This window comes from Eurosta solidaginis, chromosome 3 (genome assembly GCF_040869045.1).
Source record: "Eurosta solidaginis isolate ZX-2024a chromosome 3, ASM4086904v1, whole genome shotgun sequence".
Lineage (NCBI taxonomy): Eukaryota > Metazoa > Arthropoda > Insecta > Diptera > Tephritidae > Eurosta > Eurosta solidaginis.
In genome coordinates, this window is record NC_090321.1 from 62,220,375 (window position 1) to 62,239,842 (window position 19,468).

A 19,468-nucleotide genomic window follows, 5' to 3' on the forward strand; every position below is an offset into this window, starting at 1 on the left:
CCAACTTGAAGTTAAGTGGCATATCTTGGTTCTCATAATGCATCACCCTTCTCTACATATCGATCTTGATGTCGTGGTCAACCATGAAGTCCACTCCCAATATGACTTCTTCAACGATCTTCGCCACAACGAATTTGTGTAAAACCGTGACCTTTCCAGTCAAGACTTCACATATCACTTCTCCCTGAACTTGGTTATACTCGCCAGTGACCGTACGCAACCTTGCTCCAGGTAACGGTTTTACTCTCCTGTTGACCAAGTCAGATCGGATCAAGGAATGAGATGCGCCCGTATCTACAGACAGTACACGCTCCTTGCCATCCACATTCCCTCTGACGGTAAGAATGCTTGATTTCCTTCCAATTTGCGACACAGATATCACAGGACATTCAATAGCCGGGGCAAGTTTTCATTCTTTACATCCGACACACTCTTGCTCATTTCCTCCAGCTTTGTGTTTACGGCCACCCACATTGTTGGAACTGTTAGGACCAAGATCGCAATGACGTGCAATGTGACCGGACTTCCCGCATTTGAAGCATTTGATAACTTTTTCACTCCGCTTTTGCGATCCTTTCAGCGCCTCAACTATTGCGTCTACCCACTCTGGCCTTTCCACTTCCACATGATGAGCTTTGTATGCTGGTTTACTCAATAGTGAGGACGTTTCCTGAGTCAATGCATGTGATACCGTCTCTGCAAATGTTGGCTTTGGGTTTGCGTATGTGGCTTGCTTCGTTTCGACGTTCCGTATACCATTTATAAAGCTCTGAATTTTTACTCTTTCGGTGTATTCCACGGGTGCGTCGGCATTCGCCAAATGTGCAAGCCTTTCGACATCTGACGCAAACTCCTGCAAAGTCTCATTCGATTTTTGGTAGCGGTTTTGCAACTCTATTTGGTGTATCTGCTTCCTGTGTTCGCTTCCGTATCGCCTCTCTAGAGCGCTCATCAATGTTTCGTAGTTGTTCCGCTCTCCCTCGGGAATAGTCTGTAGGATCTCAGCATCAGATCCTTTCAATGCCACGAATAGTGCAGCAACTTTATCTTCAGCAATCCAGTTGTTCACTGCTGCGGTCTTCTCAAACTGAATCTTAAACACCTGGAAAAGAACAGAGCCGTCAAAAGATGGTGTTTTTACTTTTGGATTACTCGTTGAAACTGCTGGGCGATTTAGTTGCAACTGCTCGATACGTCCTCTCAAAGCATCCACCTCGGCCTCGATTTTTTTCTCAAACTGTAAAATTTTTTTATCCTGGGCCTCCAGCTTCGATGTTACCCTTATCTCCTGTGCCCCCAGCTGCGAGGATATGTGGGCCTCCTGTGCTTTCAACTGCTCAGCCAACTGAGATGTCATATATGTCTTTTGCTCTTCCAGTTGGGATGCCATATATGTTTTCTGTTCTTCCAGTTGAGTTTCCATCTTGGACGTTATCTGTGTGGACATTTCTGTAATACGTGTTTCTTGTGCTTCAATTTTCGATGTTACTGTCGACGTTTTTGCACATCTTGCAGCCAATATCACGTTCAAGTCTGTGCTGGTAACTGTCTGCGATGTTTCATTTTTCTCTTCAATTTTTGTTGTCTCCTCGCCATCAAGACATACTCTTCCACGTTAATTCCTTCTGCTTCCATTGCCTCTCGTAGTCGTGCCAGAAGTTCGAGTTTAATGCCGGTTGTATTCAATCCACGGCTCTCCAACTCCTTCTTCAGTTGCTGGATCTTCAATTCACTGAACTTTGCCATGTCCTTGTTGTCCTCTGGAATTTATTCAACAATTCCTCTTCTGACACCAATTGTAACGAATTTACTTGCAAATCCTCTTATTTCAACTTCTTTGCTAAGTTCGAATCACTAAACTGTTGAATAAATAACTCCAATATGTAATAATGCAAAATGGCCTTTATTAAAGTACTTCACAATAAAGCTCAAACTGTGCAACGAATAGCTTGCTTAATAACCAAACTGATTGATAGCTCAAATGAAACTCTACTATTCAAAATAATACTGCTCTTGCTCGCTAGATAGCGTCTTAATCGAAATCTCAAATCAAACTGAATTCCAACGCCTCTACAATTGCCGCCTTCTATACTCTCGGATTTCAACGTTCGCATCGTCTAGGCGCTTCCAGAATCTACTAGTCCAGCAGCTCTCAAACTTCTCAGCTGTAACTACAATTGCATAATTTTATAGTTTTTCTCATTGCGTACTTTCAGGAGTATCTCAGATATATGCATGTGTTTGTGCATTGACTCTCCGCTGCTCGTATACGTACATGGTACATATGTGTAGACGCAATTATTCTTTCGTTTATGTAGATACATAATGATTGATCTATGGATGTGAATTCACGTCACTCACTGCTTAGCATCGGCTTAGAGACGATGGCATCGCTCCGTGCTGCTAACATTCGTTACAATATATTTAGTAGCAGCATAGTGATGCATGGAACTGCTAATATTCGCCACAATACTGGAACCGGGAAATGAAGATATCCACTAAAATAGCCAGATGATTTCGTGGTCCCTACCGTCACTCTTAGAAAATAATATTTTTAATATTTCATTAGTTCCTTATAAAAAGAAAAATTCACTATTAAGTGACAAAATTTTAAAACTTTTAAATTACTGGTTAAAGAGAAATCGCTTAAAATTTGAATCAAAGTCCGGTCAAAATGTCCCGCTCGTCACTTAAAAATACTCAAATTGAAGCTTGTTTCAAAATGATAAAAATAATATATATCATTAAATCAGACTTTAAGTCTTAATATTAATCATGTTCTACTCACTCGTATCCGCAAAAATTTTTTTTATAGTAAACTGGGAACCTTAGGAAAATCGCCTGAAATACCCCATGCTCAGAGGGGAAAAAAATTGTACCCTGAAGCCTCCTGACAACTTTTTGAATCATAATCTGCATATTTCGGTAGCGTTCATAATTCGTTCCGTTCAGTTTGGTTCAAGTTTCATATAGATTTCAGTTACTGTTGCATTCTGATTCAAGTCTAGTTCAAGTTTCATTCAGATTTCAGTTTAGGTTTCGTTCTGTTTTTAATTTCAGCTGCGTTCAGCTCTAAGTTGTGTACAGGTTTCATATCGGTCTCGTTAAGGTTTCAGTTTGTTTAAAATTCCATATAGATTTCGTCTTATGGTTCGGTAAGTCTCGATCAAGTTTCATTCAGGTATGAGTTTTGGGTTTCTTCAGTTATGTGCTGTGGTTTCCTTCACATTTTTTATTTTCGGTTTCGAGTTTTCACTTTTATTATTGTTGAGGTTTCAGCTTCGGGTTTCTTTAGTTAGGATAAATTCAGGCTTCATTTATGTTTTTGGTTCAGGTTTCAGTTTTTTGGTTTCATTCAGGCTTTGTGTTTCGATTTCGATCATATTTCCGCTTGGATTCATTCATTTTCAAGAGTCAATAAAGGTTGAACAACTTGATGTGATAAAATAAGAAATGATTGAATAAAAACATGGAGGAAGGGGACAGATAGTTAGGCATGCAATGGAATGACTCTTCCTACTCTGACTCTTGCTTATCCACTCCCTGCATCTGCCATCTAATTTGCTCTCTTTCTATTTCCTGCTATTCGTCTCACTTCTCTTCGCCGCCATTAACTTTTTTCTATTTAATTTTATCTCCCGAACTTTAAAATGCAGAGTCCTCGAAAAACTAAAGGTTCGCCCAGAAGTAGGCAACATTTAGTATTATGTCACTTATGTATACTGCAAAAATGTACGAAACTAATCTTAAAGTTATGATAGCGATATGCAATACAATAAACTAAATAATGCATACTTTTGGGATAATATTTTAAACTTTCGCATGTCTGTGGTACTCTTTTCTTTCCATGAACTATTCATAAGCATTACTTAAAATCATGCTGCGGTCAAAATTTAAACTTTTTACCCAAAAATAAACAAAACTGTGTTAAGCTTGAAAAGTTTTATTCACTTTTAACATGCCCAACCAACAACTGCAACACAAATTATTTTTTTCAACTTCGCATCTGGTATGTCGTACCACACCCACATAATCTCTGCCAAGCAATCAAGCTGACAGAAAATATCACAAAGCATTCATCTTAATGGTAAAACAAAAATGATAAAAGTAAAGAAATACAAAAAAAAGAGAGAAAAAGAAAACCAACCAACCAACACTTATGCAAAATTATCAACAGCTGTAGTATGGCAAAGCCAATGCATAAAAATTGACGATGTACCCGGTAGAACTAAGTTATAGATTTTTAAAGTAAAGGTCGTTCCAATTATAATATTGCTATTCGATCCCTGTCGCAGAAAAGAAAAGATACTTTCTGGAGTGGGCCGATTTGTAACCTATATATATATAATATATTATTAATTAAAAACAAGGCTTTAAAGTATAAGTAGATTGCAACATAAGCTGGCCCTAAAATTCTATTACCAAAAATATGCGCCTAAAAGCATGCTACCATAAGTGCTACCTTGATAACATGCGACTTAGGGTAGTATACTTAAGGGCGCTTTTTACATCGATTTAAGCAAATTTCTCAACAAAGCTGGAGCATTAGTTAAAATTTGAATCCCACGGCGAGACACTATGTACCTCACATAAGCCCTTTTCTTTTAGCTTTTGCATTTCATTTCAACATTTCCTGTTGAGCACTCTGCACTCACCATTGGTATGCAGTGTAGCGTCGAAATGCTATCAATAAACACAGTGCAGTTGCATTCTTTCATTCGTGTGAAATGTGGTTTGAATAAATGCGGTTGGCGCTCAGCACACTGTGTAGTGAAATTCAATAATCGATTTCTGAAATTCGAGAATTTAATAAAAAAAGAAGAAAAGATGCAAGCAAAATTTATTTCTCTATAGCATAGCCAACAACCACTATGGTAAATAACCACACGCTACCAACGACTGATAGCAAACCAATGGTGTGTTCGGTCAACACACGAAACTCACAATAATGGTGTATTGGTTTCTCAACCAGTTTGCGGCACCACCCATATAAACAGCGAATTTGCATTTTTGCAATTCAGTCCTCGCAGGTGAGCCAGCGGGAGTGGTTGTCTTTTTAAAGACAAAATAGCCACTCTGGCTAGCTAGCTGAGTGGAAGGGGCGCTGTCATGGCGCGGGTCGCCCTCCACCAGGGCTGGACGACGCGAGTAGTGTCTTCGGACTACTTTTCCCTCCTTCGCCCACCTTGGTGCTTAAGCGGCCCGCTGCCTCAATGACCAAATACCCCCTTCCCCCCTCAGCTCGGGCTGCGTGGCAGGGGCGCCGTCATGGCGCGGGTCACCCTCCATCAGGGCTTGGCGACGCGAGTGGTGTCTTCGGACTACTTTTCCCTCCGTCGGCCACCTTGGTGCTTGAGCGGCCCGCCGCCTCAATGACCAGCTACCCCCTCCCTCCCCCTTAGCACAGGTTTAATAGGCTGGCCGGAGCGGTGGGACCACTCCCACTAGTTAGCTAGGGAGAAGAGGGTGCAGCCGTGGCCCGAGTCACCCCTTGCTGCACCAGGACGACGAGAGTGGTGTCTTCGGGCTACTTTTCCCTCCGTCGCCCTGGTCTGGTAAGGAATGACCCGCTGCCAGAACGGCCGCACGACCCCTCTCCATAGCTCTGGTTTCAGCCGTGAGCCGATGCATGCGCACAGGGGCTACCGCTGTGCCGTTAAGGTGCACTTCCCCTCCGCGCACGGATCGACCCGCGGTGTCTCGACTGGTGCAGCCCCGCCCCCCTTACGCACCTTCTATTAGCGTGCAAGTAGGGTGGCGGGGGTGTCCAGCAGTGAAACCAGCACTAACCCGAGTCCTCTTCCCCAGGTGACCGACCCCGCGGACTACCGATCCGGCCGAAGACTACCGATCAATCCGATACCGTCAACCGACCCCGCCCGGAAACCGCTGCGTCCGTCACGCCGCTGCTACGACGACCGTTGGCCGCTCGCCATCCTACCATCGTTAAGCCGCTGCGTCCGTCACGCCACTGCCACGACGACCGTTGGGCGTCTGCCATCTTACCGCCGCTAAGCCGCTGCTACGACGACCGTTGGCCGCTCGCCATCCTACTACCGTTAAGCCGCTGCGTCCGTCACGTCGTTGCTACGACGACCGTTGGCCGTCTGCCATCATATCGCCGTTAAGCCACTGCTTCCGTCCCGCCGCTGCTACGACGACCGCTGGCCGCTTGCCAACCTACCACCGTTAAGCCGCTGCATCCGTCACGCCGCTGCTACGACCGTGGGCTGTCTGCCATCCTACCACCGTTAAGCACTGCTTCTATCCCGCCTCTGCTTCCGTACCGCCGTACCAATCCGTCCGTTACCCGACCGTTCAACCGTCCTACCGAACCTCCTATACTCCAACGACCGTTAGTCGCCGCTCCGCCCCCTCGCCATCATGGGACGGAAAGCTGCTGCCCACCTAATATCTCCAGCCGTGTGTGCGTGTGTTCGTAACACATAAATATTTTGTATTTATTCAGTAGGGGTTTGTGGGACCTTTACTCGACTCTGGATTGACTGAGCGTTACCCCAGCCTTAGACAAAACCCACCTCATAAGTTTCATTTATCACTGTTCATTAAAGGACTATAGCGCAGTCAAACGGTAGTCTAAGCGTTGCGACTCAACCACTTTTCTTAGCAGATATATCAAGAATGACGAAGTAGTATTCTGAAGCCACTTCATGCTTAGCTTAAAAATTTTTTGCTTCGTATCTTCGTAGGACTTCGGGTTTTTCAGATCTCCTAAAGACAAGCGCAAGATCTAGGTCAATCAAATACGTTGCAGTCTCATTGCTTTCTCATATCTTTTTTTCGGACTCAGAATTGCGACTCAGAATGTCTGCAAATCATCACGTACACAGTGAGGCGAGAGTTCTCCCCATAGGATAGGATAGGTTAGGTGGTAGCTGCCCTGATAAGGATAGCTCACTTGGACAACACGAAGGTCCGTTGTGATCAAAGTAAGATCAAAGGGAGATCAAAGTAAGTCGCGACCGAAATACTTTCGCCTAGTTCTGGCAAAAGCTGGGCAATCAAGCATAAAGTGATTTGGTGATTCCACTTCATCATCCTCCATACAGCTGCAGCAGGATGGAGTTTCCAGTATATTGAGACGTAGAGCATGGATACCCATGGAACAGTGCCCTGTCAAAACCCCAATGACCATTGATAGGTGAGCCTTAGTGAACACTATTATTTCAGCAGACCCCTACAAGACGTGGTGTCCGCCCAACTTTTTCTGAGCTGACTCGAGGCCCAGCTATGGAGGAGCAATCCACAGGTGGCCAGCGGGATCCCGAAATCCCTACAGCCATCTTCATCCGGTTCAGTTGTACCGATGTGGGCTAAGAGATCCGCTTAACAGTTACCCGGGATATCACTATGACCCGGTACCCAGATAATCTTAATTGTAAAATAATTCGATGCAATCGCAAGCGAGGTCAGGCACTCCCAGACCACCATCGATCGCACTGTAGTTGAGCTCAAGGCCTTGGTAGTAGCACTGGATAACATTCCATCCACCGCATCCTTAATCGCAGCAACTTCCGCTTGGAATAAACTGCAGTGATCAGCCAACTTAAACTTGCGGCTTAAATTTAGATTTTGACCGCCCCCCCCCCCCCCCACCAACCTTTCCATCCAGCTTCGACCCATCCGTGATCAAGTTAACCGGTCCAATGCGCAGATAATTCCTCTTCCCCACTCCTCTCTCTCTGGAATGACTGGGGTGAAGGTTGTATAGGGAGCAGTTATCGGCATACAATAGTCCGTTCTGTCCGGGATAAAGTCGAAACTGGTAAGAAGGCTAGAGTGTCCGCGGTCACAAAGTCCATATCCCATATCACGAAGCCTGACCAACGACCTTGCCGCGGCCGCCTTTCCCGCAATATCTACTGGGTATATGTTCAGCATGACGTTCAGTGACAAGGTAGTTGTTGTTCTGAGAGCGCCACTGAAACCGATCAGCGCCGTCCGTTGCACTGGCACTAACATTTTGGAGGTGCTCGCCGTGTCCAGTGCTTTCCACCAGACCAGCACCCCATATAGCAGAATCGGTTTGACCACCATCTCATAAAGCCAGTGTACTACTCCTGGCGAGAGTCCCCACCTCTTTCCCCTCTGCAGCAGTACAAGGCAATGGCGGCTTTCATGGCCCGATCTTCGGCATTGGGTCTCCAGGACAGTTTCTTGTCCAAAACAATGCCCAAATATTTAACCCTATCAGAAAGTACCAACGGACCCCTCCAATCGAGGGAGTTCTGAAATTGGGGATCTTATATTTCCTTGTAAAAAGAACCAATTCCGTTTTTCCCGTGTTGACCGGATTACATGATTCAGCCCACCTAGTCACAGTATCCCGGTAGCCTTGCAGAACATAGCGCACGGTGCCCAGAAATTTGACTCTGACTAGGATAACGAGGTCATCTGCATAGGCAACCACCCGACAACCATTGGCTTCCAGCTCCACAAGAAGCTCGTTGACTACCACAACCCAGAGGAGAGGAGATAGGACACCCCCTGTGGCGTACCCCTGCACATCTTCCTCTTAATTATGGCCCCTTACCACTCCGCTGCGTTTAAACGGTTATTTATGGCCGGCCAACAAGGTGCACTTCTTCTCTGGGTTTACTGGCGCCAATCGGTCACTCCAAGCGAACTTAAATCGCTTGCACCTGGTCCTTCTAGCGGGTGGAGGCCGCCCTCTTCCTATGCTTCGTTAAGCCAATTTTCCTACTGCAAGTCTTGAAATGACATATATCTGCCCTAAATTCACATGGGCGTAGTTTTCAATAGTAATTTTAATTGAAATATGTTTACTTGAATTGTTAAATTTTTCAACAGGACCAAGTATTACCCAAACTGCTTACTATGGTACTGGTAGCGCAAAATGAAGATTGAAATGGGATAGAGATAGGGTCGAAAATGGCGACAGGAAAGGACAGAGACTGAACAAGATGCGAGAGAGAAGGGAGGATACGAAAGAGAGGAAAATAGGGAGTTGAAGGAGAAGATAGAGGTTTGAGGATAGATTTAGAAGAACAAAGGCAGACGGGGAAAGGTGAGGAGAAAATGTTGTGGGATTTAGAAATGTAGATACATGTTTCTTAAAATAAATAAAAAAAATAAATGTAAGGCTGGATAACCTCCGAAGAGACTTTAGGCCGAGCTTCCCTTCCAATTTGCCTAGTGCTCCATTAAATTTTTATTCATGGAGAAATACACTCGGATTGCTTGCCAAACACTGTCGAGGGGCGACCACATTAGACAAATTTTCTTCTAATTGAAGAAACTTGTTTCTGAACCCAGGATCTTCGGTGTGGTAGGTGGACCACGCTACCATCACACCACGACGGCCGAAAAAGGTTGCCGGTAATAGCTTGTTTATGTATAAAGTTATTACGGAGAAGCTTGCAATCATGACCCTTGGCTCATCTTATAATGTTTGAAAACTCCAGTGGGTAGTAAATCCCACGTTCCTTATAGTTATGTTCCCCGGGAACTACCAGACGGTTTTGATTTTAACAATGTAGAAGAATGTCAGCAAATTTCATTACCTAGCTCTAACTTAGGGCCGTCCAGCAGAGTTTTGAACTACTTCCCAAGCTTCTTCAAAGAATTTTGATTCCATTGGCCTTTTTTCCAAAACACCAATATTAAGGATATAGTAGAAGTTGAGATTGGGACAGTCGCACGAGTTGGGGGCGTCTAAAGCTTGTCAAAATTGTGCCTTCCAAGTATAACTAAGATTACGATGATGATAAAGCAGTTCAGTCCAGTCAGCATCGGTTTTCTCAACCTAGCTTAGACTTTTGATAATTTCTGCGGTTTGGCATTCGTACATACATACATACAATATACAAACTTCAGCACATAGCACTAAATTTGCTACAACCACAAATGCAATAACTTTTTTGCAAAAGTGTAAGAATGAAATCAGTGAACACGTGTCACAGAAGCGGAAATTATCTACAACAACACAATAGAACATGCATAATGCCAATCGACCAGCAGCCGCAATAAATAAATGGACCACTTACACAAACAAGCAAAGCATAATAAGTATCTGAATTTAGGTTCGTGGTATGATCAAAACGTACTCCGCCTACCACAACGAAGGTCGTGGGTTCAATTCTCGGGCAAAGTAGTATCAAAAATTTAGAAAAAAGTTTTTCTCAACTAGAGATAAGTTTTTCTTTTTGCGATTTGGCAAACACTCCTAGTGTATTCCTGCTGCAATGTAAGCCATCTCAGTAAAAACTCATCTGCCCTGCAGATGCCGTTCGGAGTCGGCGATTTGTCCGCCAATTTGTAGAAGTTCGGCCTTAATTCTCTTCGGAGGTATATCGCGCCTTACATCTATCCATCTACATTTTATGTGCTAAATAAACTTAAACAAAATGAAATTAGTATAACAAAATCACAAAAGCAAAAGAACAAAGTTAAGACTTTCGGTGACATTCGTACAATAAAAATTCAAGCAAATGCTTGGGGATGTGCACAAAATATGGATGATAAAAAAAGTTTGTACAAAAGTCAAACGTAAATAAAGCTTAAGAGATTTTTAATCAAGTTAATGCATTTCAAAGGAAAGTTCAATCGTTTGGTGTTTCTAAATATCTTCAGATAAAAGGAAATTATTTTCGGCCGACCTGGCGTGATGGTAGCGTACTCCGCCTACCACACCGAAGATCCTGGGTTCACGTCCGGACAAAGCAACATCAAAATTTTAGAAACAAGTTTTTTTTTCAATGAGAATAAAACTTGTCGAAGCGTGGTCGCCCATCGGCAGTGTTTGTCTATCACAACGAGTGTATTTCTGCAATGGAATGCTCTCAGTGGAAACTCATCTGACTTGCAGATGTGATGTCGTTCGGGGTCGGCATAAAACAAATAGGTCCAGTCTCGCCAAAAATCAAGAGGAGCACGACGAAAATTGGATGAAAAGCTCGGCCTAAAATCTCTTCGGAGATTAACGCACCTTACATTTATTTGTTTACTAACAAGGTACCCGACATTGCTCGGGTTGGGCAGATACCAATCTAAATAGGAAGGTGTATTTTAACGGATTCCTTCCCGTTACTCAACCAATCAGTGTGTAAGATTTTATTGATCTTTTTCAAAATGTATCTCCCAATTTTTCTCATTCTCACCCTTTATAATTTCCTTATCTCTCCGTCTTCTTTTTTTCGATTTTATTTAGCTTGACGCTGTATAGCGGCCCTCCAGTCGGTCGGCCGGCAATTATTTACGAATTTTGTAATGAAATGTAAGTAACTTCCCGATAAGCTACAAGCTTGAAACTTGCAATATAGTTCAGAACTCGATGACAATGCAATAATTAGAAAAATCGTATTTGTGGTCCGATTTGGCTCATATTTGGAACACATATTACATATAGAAATATAAATCGCTTTATGGCTCATATTTGGAACAAATATTTTTTTTTTTAGAGGTGACATAAAAATACTTTGGTGTTCGAGGAGGGACAAGCATACGTGGCGCAGAGTCGAATAAAGTCTTTGGAAGAATTATGTATTGAGAACTTAGATTGTAACGAATTTTCAAGAAATAGTCCTTGTAATAATGAGTCACTAAATGAACTAAATAAAATGCGAAATAATAGGCAATTAAATAAAGACTAAAAACTTGAAAGTCAAATAATAAAAAAAAAAATTTTTATGTATGTAATTAGCGAGACTGGCTCAAATTGCTTTATACAATGGTTTTGTTATTGATAATTAGAGAGAAATTGCAAAGTTCACAAACGGCGATTGTTACTAGGACATGTTTCTGAATTTCCCTTCTTCGTCAGCTAGCTTCTCGGGAGCTGAGTTTGGAACTCGAATCTCCAATATTCATACCAGTGTAAAGTCAGATGCCTCTAACCACTCAGCCATATGAATACCCCGAGTGCCTCGCCTTGCAATTGGTCTCTAAGTGTTGCCTTTGTTGTAATTCATTTTATTCACCATGTGTAGTTAGATATAATTCTATATTAATTTTTAGAAATTTCACGCGCTCAATACTTTTATTTAATTGTCTGATCAACGCCCTACATTGATGAAGAGTGTGATGGCTAGTACCTATCTAATTATTTTCTAGCTGTTACTATTACTATTACTAATCCAGGGTGTTATGCGGACCGTGCCTATTGGACGATTTGCAGCCAGGGGATAAATTCGGCTGTATTCGAACGGAGCCTTCCCGATACCGGGCCATCTCGGGAAGTATTTATGGCCTTACCGCAGTAAGGGGCGCTGCTGTGGCGGACGGTTCTTTCCCCGTATATAATACTGGACCGCTGAGCCCGCCTTGTCGGGCAGGTGGTCGTACGACCAAGATGAACAACTCATTACCTGAATGTAATAAGGAGGATGTAAAGAGGAGGACTGAGTCGCAATCCAAGGACGACAAATACGAATTAAGCGATGCGTCGGACTCGGGGAGCGAGAGTAGTGCTGATTCAATGAACTCCGTGTTAGAGAAGCACACAAATGAAAACGGAGTAGAAGAGTGGAGAAGGGTACGGAGCAGAGGAAGTAAAAGAGCTCTCTCGCAGTACCGTGCAGCACTAAGAATTGTACAACGCTTGGGAGCAGTGGTCGACCCAACAGAAGTGGAGATCGAGCGCTTGGAATGGGCCCATGAAGCGGTAGAAGTAGGTCGAAGGCAGTTCAAAAGGTTTGCTGCGAGAAACCCTCGGTTCTGCAACCGGTACGAGGAGGAAAAAGCGTCGAATGGCAGAATGAAGAGGCAACGTTCGGCAGAAGGCGACAAGCCTGCTTTCAAGAGGCAGAAAGGACCCAGTCCTAGAGCCGCGAGGCAGGGCAGTCGCATAGACAAGACAAGTAGGCCCAAAGCTGTAAGACAGATGGGTTCCAATAGCGAGGTAGCAACTACCTCGAAAGCTGCCAGTCAGAGGGAAGTTTCAACTACGGAAGTAGGAGATAAGCCAAAGGGAGATAACGCTAAGACTCCGGCTTTCTCGGAGGTTCCAAAGGGAGATAACACTAAGACTCCTGCTTTTCCCGAGAAGATGAGTGATGTGGCAAAGCAGTCATTGACTGTGGCGCTGGTTGATCGTAGCAGTCCGTTCGGACAAATGACTACTGAAAGGTGGAGATCTGTGGAAAGGGAGCTTATTAGCCTAATGCTTAAGATGATGCGGGAACAACCAAGTAAGCCCCTTCCAACCTTTGATTCGGGGGGATGGTATAATGGTGTGAAGATGATAGCGTGCGACAACATCGCGAGCTTGCGGTGGCTGGAGAAAGTCGCTCCAAACCTCCAAAGGCAAGGCACGAACGCGCGGTTTGAGGTGGTGGATAAAGCGCAAATCCCCACGGTACCAAAAGTTAAGGTATGGATACCATGCGTGATGAAGTCGGAGGATACACTGCGACTTCTGCAGAAACAGAATCCGAACATACCGACACAGGATTGGAAGGTACTTACTGTATCTCGGTCTACCGAGGATGGTCAGTTCTACATCTTCCAAATTAACAAGCAGGCGGAGGATATTTTGTACACGCAGTTTGGCAAAATGTCCTTTGGCACTGGCAAAATTTACATGCGACTCAGGAAAAGAAGTCCCGAGGATAAAAATCCTAACACGCTGGAAGTGGGCGAAGTCGAAAAGGACCTCAGAAGCCTAAGGAAAAAAAGACAGGTGGAGGTCCCCGACGTCAACACGAACGTGCTAGAAGAGGACCAACCGCTAAATGGTGCTGTGACTCGCACAGAGGAACACACGGCACAACATTCACGAGGGGCTGAAGGGGGCCTCGAATACTCTAAACCAAAAGGGCAAGAGGAGGACGACGACGTCAAGACGAAGGTGCTGGAGGGGGACAAACAGCCCAATGGTGCTGCGAGTCCTACAGATAAACCTCCAACACAGTAAAGTGGCGTCGAGCGAACTCCTCCTAACCCTTGAGGAGGGTTCGTTTGACGTGGCGCTGATCCAGGAGCCGTGGCTCTCATCGGGAGGAAAGGTTTCTGGACTTAGCGCGCGCGGGTTTGGTGTTTACTACGCACAAACGGAAGGACGGGTGCGAGCTGTAGTAATGGTAAGGAAACAGCTGCATTCATATATGCTGCCTAATCACACCACCGAGGATCTCGTAGCGGTGGCCGTTGAGCAAAAGAATAAGCAGGCATTTATCCTGGCGTCCTGCTACATGGCCCATGCTGCGGAGGTTCCACCGATGGAGTGCAAAAGGCTAGTACAGGAGGAAGGGCGCAAAGGGCGGTTGGTCATAGGCGCAGATGCAAATGCGCACCACAATGCGTGGGGAGGAGCAGATACGAACGAGAGAGGCGAATCTCTATTTTGTTACATCCTGCAAACCAATTTGCAGATAGCCAACAGGGGAAATGTTCCTACATACATTGGTCCAACATCTAGCAATGTTCTGGATATTACATTGAGCTCCGAGCGTGATATATCAAGGTATGATTGGATGGTTCTCGATAGACCATCCTTCTCCGACCATGCGTATATAAGCTTCAGCATCCCACTAAAGAGGGTAGAGAAGGGAGGAACCTTTAGAAACCCTAGGGCAACGAATTGGACTAAATTCCAGAAACATGTAGAAACGAAACTGGGACAACCCAAAGAGGTTGCTAATGTAGAGGAACTGGAGGAGTCGAATGAATTCCTAACAAGGACGCTTATGACTGCGTATAACAAAGCTTGCCCTCTAAGAAGATTCAGAGGAAAAGCAAAGCCGCCATGGTGGAGCAATGAGCTGAGTCTTCTAAGAAGACAGGTAAAAGAAATGTTTAAACTCGCAAAGACCGCGGAAAGCGAAGCGTGTCGGGACGAGTACAGGGATCTACTGAGGATCTACAAGCGTGAAATTACCAGGGCGAAGAGAAACTCATGGAAAAGTTTCTGTACGGACATAGAGTGCTCCAGTGAAACAGCACGGTTGAAAAAAGTCCTAGCAAAGGGAAACATAGTCCAGGGACTAATAAAGAAAGAGAACGGGGAATGGTCACGTGATAGTGAGGAATCCCTTGAGGTGCTTCTCGATATACATTTCCCATCGGGAGACGGTTTAGAAGAACCAGCAGACATCACTCACACTTCGATCACGGAGCTAGTGGTGCCGGGCTTGGTGACCGATACCAAGATCGAGTGGGCAGTGAAGACGTTTTCTAAGTTTAAATCGCCGGGCCCAGATGGTATATTCCCGGCCATGCTACAAGTCTCAAGTAGGGCGGTCGTGGAATGGCTTAAAATAATATTCGATGGGTGCATAAGACTGAATCATGTACCGCACTCTTGGAGAACTGCTCGTGTAGCTTTTCTACCAAAGGCGGGGAACATCGGTCACGTGTATCCCAAAGACTATAGACCCATTAGCTTAACATAATTTCTGCTCAAAACCTTTGAGAGGCTGATAGATGTGTACATAAAGTCCAACGTGGATGAAAAGCTGCTCTCCACAACACAGCATGCGTACACCAAAGGCAAGTCGGTAGACACCGCATTGCATAGGGTGGTAATAAGCATAGAGAAATCCCTGGAATATAAGGAGTATGCTCTAGGAGTCTTCTTGGACATTGCCGGGGCTTTCAATAATGTTGCAAAATGGGCGATTATGGATGGTCTTAATTACATTAAAGTACATCCTGCCTTAATCAGATGGATCGGCTGCATGTTAAATTGCAGAAAGATTACATCACAATGAGGATTGTACGAGGCCACGAAATCAGTGGACAGGGGCACGCCGCAGGGAGGGGTGCTATCACCTCTGCTGTGGACACTGGTCATCAACCAACTGCTCAGGCAATTCGATGAGGGACCCGTAAAACTTACGGCTTACGCAGATGACGTTGCAATTGTCATAAGTGGAAAATGCCTTCCAACGATTAGTTCTTTGATGGATCGGGCGCTTCGGGATATTCATACCTGGGCATCTAATGTCGGGCTGAAAGTCAATGCGGAGAAGACGGATATGGTCTTGTTTACAAAGAGGTACAAGGTCCCAAATTGGACCAGGCCTAAGTTAGGAGCGGTGACCTTACAGGAGAAACCTTGCACAAAATATCTAGGAATCATCCTAGACAGTAACCTGTCATGGAAGCTCAACGTGGAGGAGAGGGTCAAGAAGGCCTCAACGGCACTCTATGCATGTAAAAGAATGCTGGGGTGTACGTGGGGCCTATCGCCCTCTCTTTTTCATTGGGTTTTTACAGCGATTGTAAGCCCTATTCTATACTATGGAGTTCTTGTTTGGTGGAAAGCCACACAAAAAACAACATACCTCAAAAAATTAGAGGGGGTATGCAGACTATCGATGCTTTGCATTACGGGAGCCCTGAAAACAACCCCGACGGCTGCACTGTATGCCATTCTGCACATTCCACCTGTAGACCTGGTAGCAAAGAACAAAGCGTTAACGACCGCAACCAGGCTCGATGCTTCGGGGCAGCTTGAGCGCCGACCATATGGCCATAGTAGTATAGCGTCCTCAGTCACAATACGAACAGACTACATGATTCCCTACCTGCACTTTGAGGGAGATCTTAAGGCCACAGTAGAGGTGGACGGTTGGCGCAAGGGTGCACAAATGGCGGACGAGGCGATACATGTGTACACCGATGGTTCCAAAATAGTGGAAGGAGTAGGGTCTGCGGTATACTGCGCTGATCCGGAATTAAGCAGATCCTACAGGCTGCCGGATTACTGTAGCGTTTTCCAAGCGGAAATATTAGCCGTAACCAAAGCAGTAGAAACCCTGGAAGAGAATAGCTTAAGCTGCAACTGTGTTAATTTTTATATTGACAGTCAAGCAGCAATTAAGGCAATAATCTCGCATAGCACAGCATCTAAATGCGTGTTAGAGTGTAAGCTATAGCCAAAATTTGGTGATGATTGAAGTGTGTGATATACGTTTCCGTAGGGAACACACACACACACAGAATTTGATTTTTATATATATATATAGATTTATTTATTTTGTACATTCGTTTATTTTCATGAATTATAGAGACGCAAGATGTAACTGAAGCAATGCAAAATAATCTCAAAAGCTTTTTCAAAGAATTCATCAACTTGCATTTATTAAATAATAAATAACATTTTCAGTATTTTTCTTTCGAAATATGCGATTCGTTTGGATTAAATTTAATTTTTCCACTGCCAACAATAATTCAGTTGAATATTTGTACATAGAAAATGTATATTGTAAAAGATAAATAAATAAAAGGCAAATCCCAGCAATTACACGCACATTTATCCGTCCGTACTTATTTCCGCTGCCACCACTTTGATGTACAATACACTGAAAGAAATAGTGCAAGTAAAATTAACAAATCCGTTCTGTTGTTATTGACTTAACGGAGATTCGGTGAAATTAACCGAATTATGGTTAATTCGACCGAGTTCTTTGTCAAACGAACAAATTAGTTTAGTCGTTTAAACAGAAGAGAAATTGTCGCTCTTAAGTTAACAAAATTCTGTAAAATTGACAGATTCTTAATCAATCTAACTGATTTTTTTGTTAACACAACTGATCTCACTTGTCATTTCAATACGGATCAACAGACAATACATCAGCTAATTTCAAAGAGAATTTTACGTTCACTGCGCTCTCTACTTTGTTCTTATGTATGCTGTGTACTATATGTATGCACATATTTACGTATGTATATGGCGGCCGCGTGCAATTACTGGCATATGCTGATGACATTGATATCATCGGCCTAAACACCCGCACTGTTAGCTCTACTTACTCCAAACTGGAAAAAGAAGCGGTATATATGGGTTTGATGGTGAATGAAGACAAAACGAAGTACCTGCTGTCATCGAGCAAAGAGTCAGCGCATATGCGCCTTGGCAACCACGCTACTGTTGGCAGCCATAATTTCGAAATAGTAAAAGACTTCGTTTATTTGGGAACCAGCATCAACACTAGCAACAACATCAGCACTGAAATCCAGCGAAGAATCAATCTTGCCAATAAATGCTAATTTGGACTAGGTAGGCAATTGAAAAGTAAAGTCCTCTCTCGGCGAACGAAAATCTTACTCTACAAGTCACGTACCCGTCCTGCTATATGGGGCAGAAGCATGGACCATGACAACAGCAGATGAAGCGGCTTTCGGAGTGTTCGAGAGAAAAGTTCTTCGAAAAATTTATGGACCTCTACGCATTGGCGATTGCGAATACCGAAGAAGATTTAATGATGAGCTGTACGAGCTATACGCAGACATCAACATAGTCCAGCGAATTAAAACGCAGCGGCTGCACTGGTTAGGCCATGTTATGCGAATGAAAGATGATGCTCCGGCCAAGAAAGTGTTTTTATCGGAACCCGCCTGTGGAAGCAGAGGTAGAGGGCGGCCCCCACTCCGTTGGAAGGACCAGGTGGAAAACGATTTACACTCCCTTGGTGTGACCAATTGGCGCCGGTTGGCGGAGCGAAGGAGCGACTGGCGCGCCTTGTTGGACGGCCATAACCGTTTAGACAGTTAAGCGCCAATTAAGTAAGTAAGTAAGTAATATGGCGGCCGCCGTGGTGTGATGGTAGCGTGCTCCGCCTACCACACCGCAGACCCAGGGTTCACACCCCGGTCAAAGCAACATAAAATTTTTAGAAATAAGGCTTTTCAATTAGAAAAAAATTTTCCTAAGCGGGGTCGCTCTCGGCACTGTTCGGCAAGCACTCCGAGTGTATTTCTGCTATGCAAAGATCTCAGTGAAAACTCATCTGTCTTGCAAATGCCGCAACATAGGTACTTTCGTACAAAGCTGTCGCAACAACTTTTTTGTTCATTTGAATACTAAAACGGTCAATTACGAAGCAACAATTTGTGCGCAGTTGATTCAACATCTTGTTGTGATGGATAAAAATTGACAGAAATTTCGGTTCAATTGACCCGTATTTCGGTTGATTTTACCAGTCTTTTTCTTTCAGTGCACCAACGCAATTTACATAAACATGAAGTACTCTAACGTATTTACACCCAAAATTATTTGCGTGTGCCCATTAGCGCAGGTGCAATTTAATATGGATTTTTTAAGGCTTAGTGATTGGGGTGGTTCATTTCTAGGCGACATTTTTGTTTCTTAAACGAAAACAACGAGAAGGTCGCATTTCGAAAGAGTATTCAATGGCTACGATTTTCGATCCTAAAAGCTGGCAAGGAAGCGTACACAACGGTATTGTCAACACAAGATACCCGATTGGGAAGAAGCAAACCACTGCTGGGTGGAACAGACTGTCAACGCCAACTGCAACTAGTGGAAGTGTATATAACATTTACACCTGCGCAGTACAAAGCTACAAAGCCGGATTTGATCAATATGCCACTCTCACAAAGAGCACACTGAGATATAAAAGTCGTAAAGAAAAAAGCAGAATGAACTTCGGAATCAAGCGCTAACAGTGCGGCGTACGAAGCAGAACACCGCCCGCATAAAGAAGGATCTTGAAAGCTCAACACAAACAGGAGAACGTTGAAT

General features: G+C 44.1%; 1 protein-coding gene across 1 annotated transcript in view; it reads left to right on the top strand.

Moving 5' to 3' along the window:
- The window catches only part of GlyT (Glycine transporter), a 421,794-nt gene that overhangs the window by 135,793 nt on the left and 266,533 nt on the right, over window positions 1-19,468 (top strand). The gene's annotated exons all lie outside the window — the stretch shown is intronic.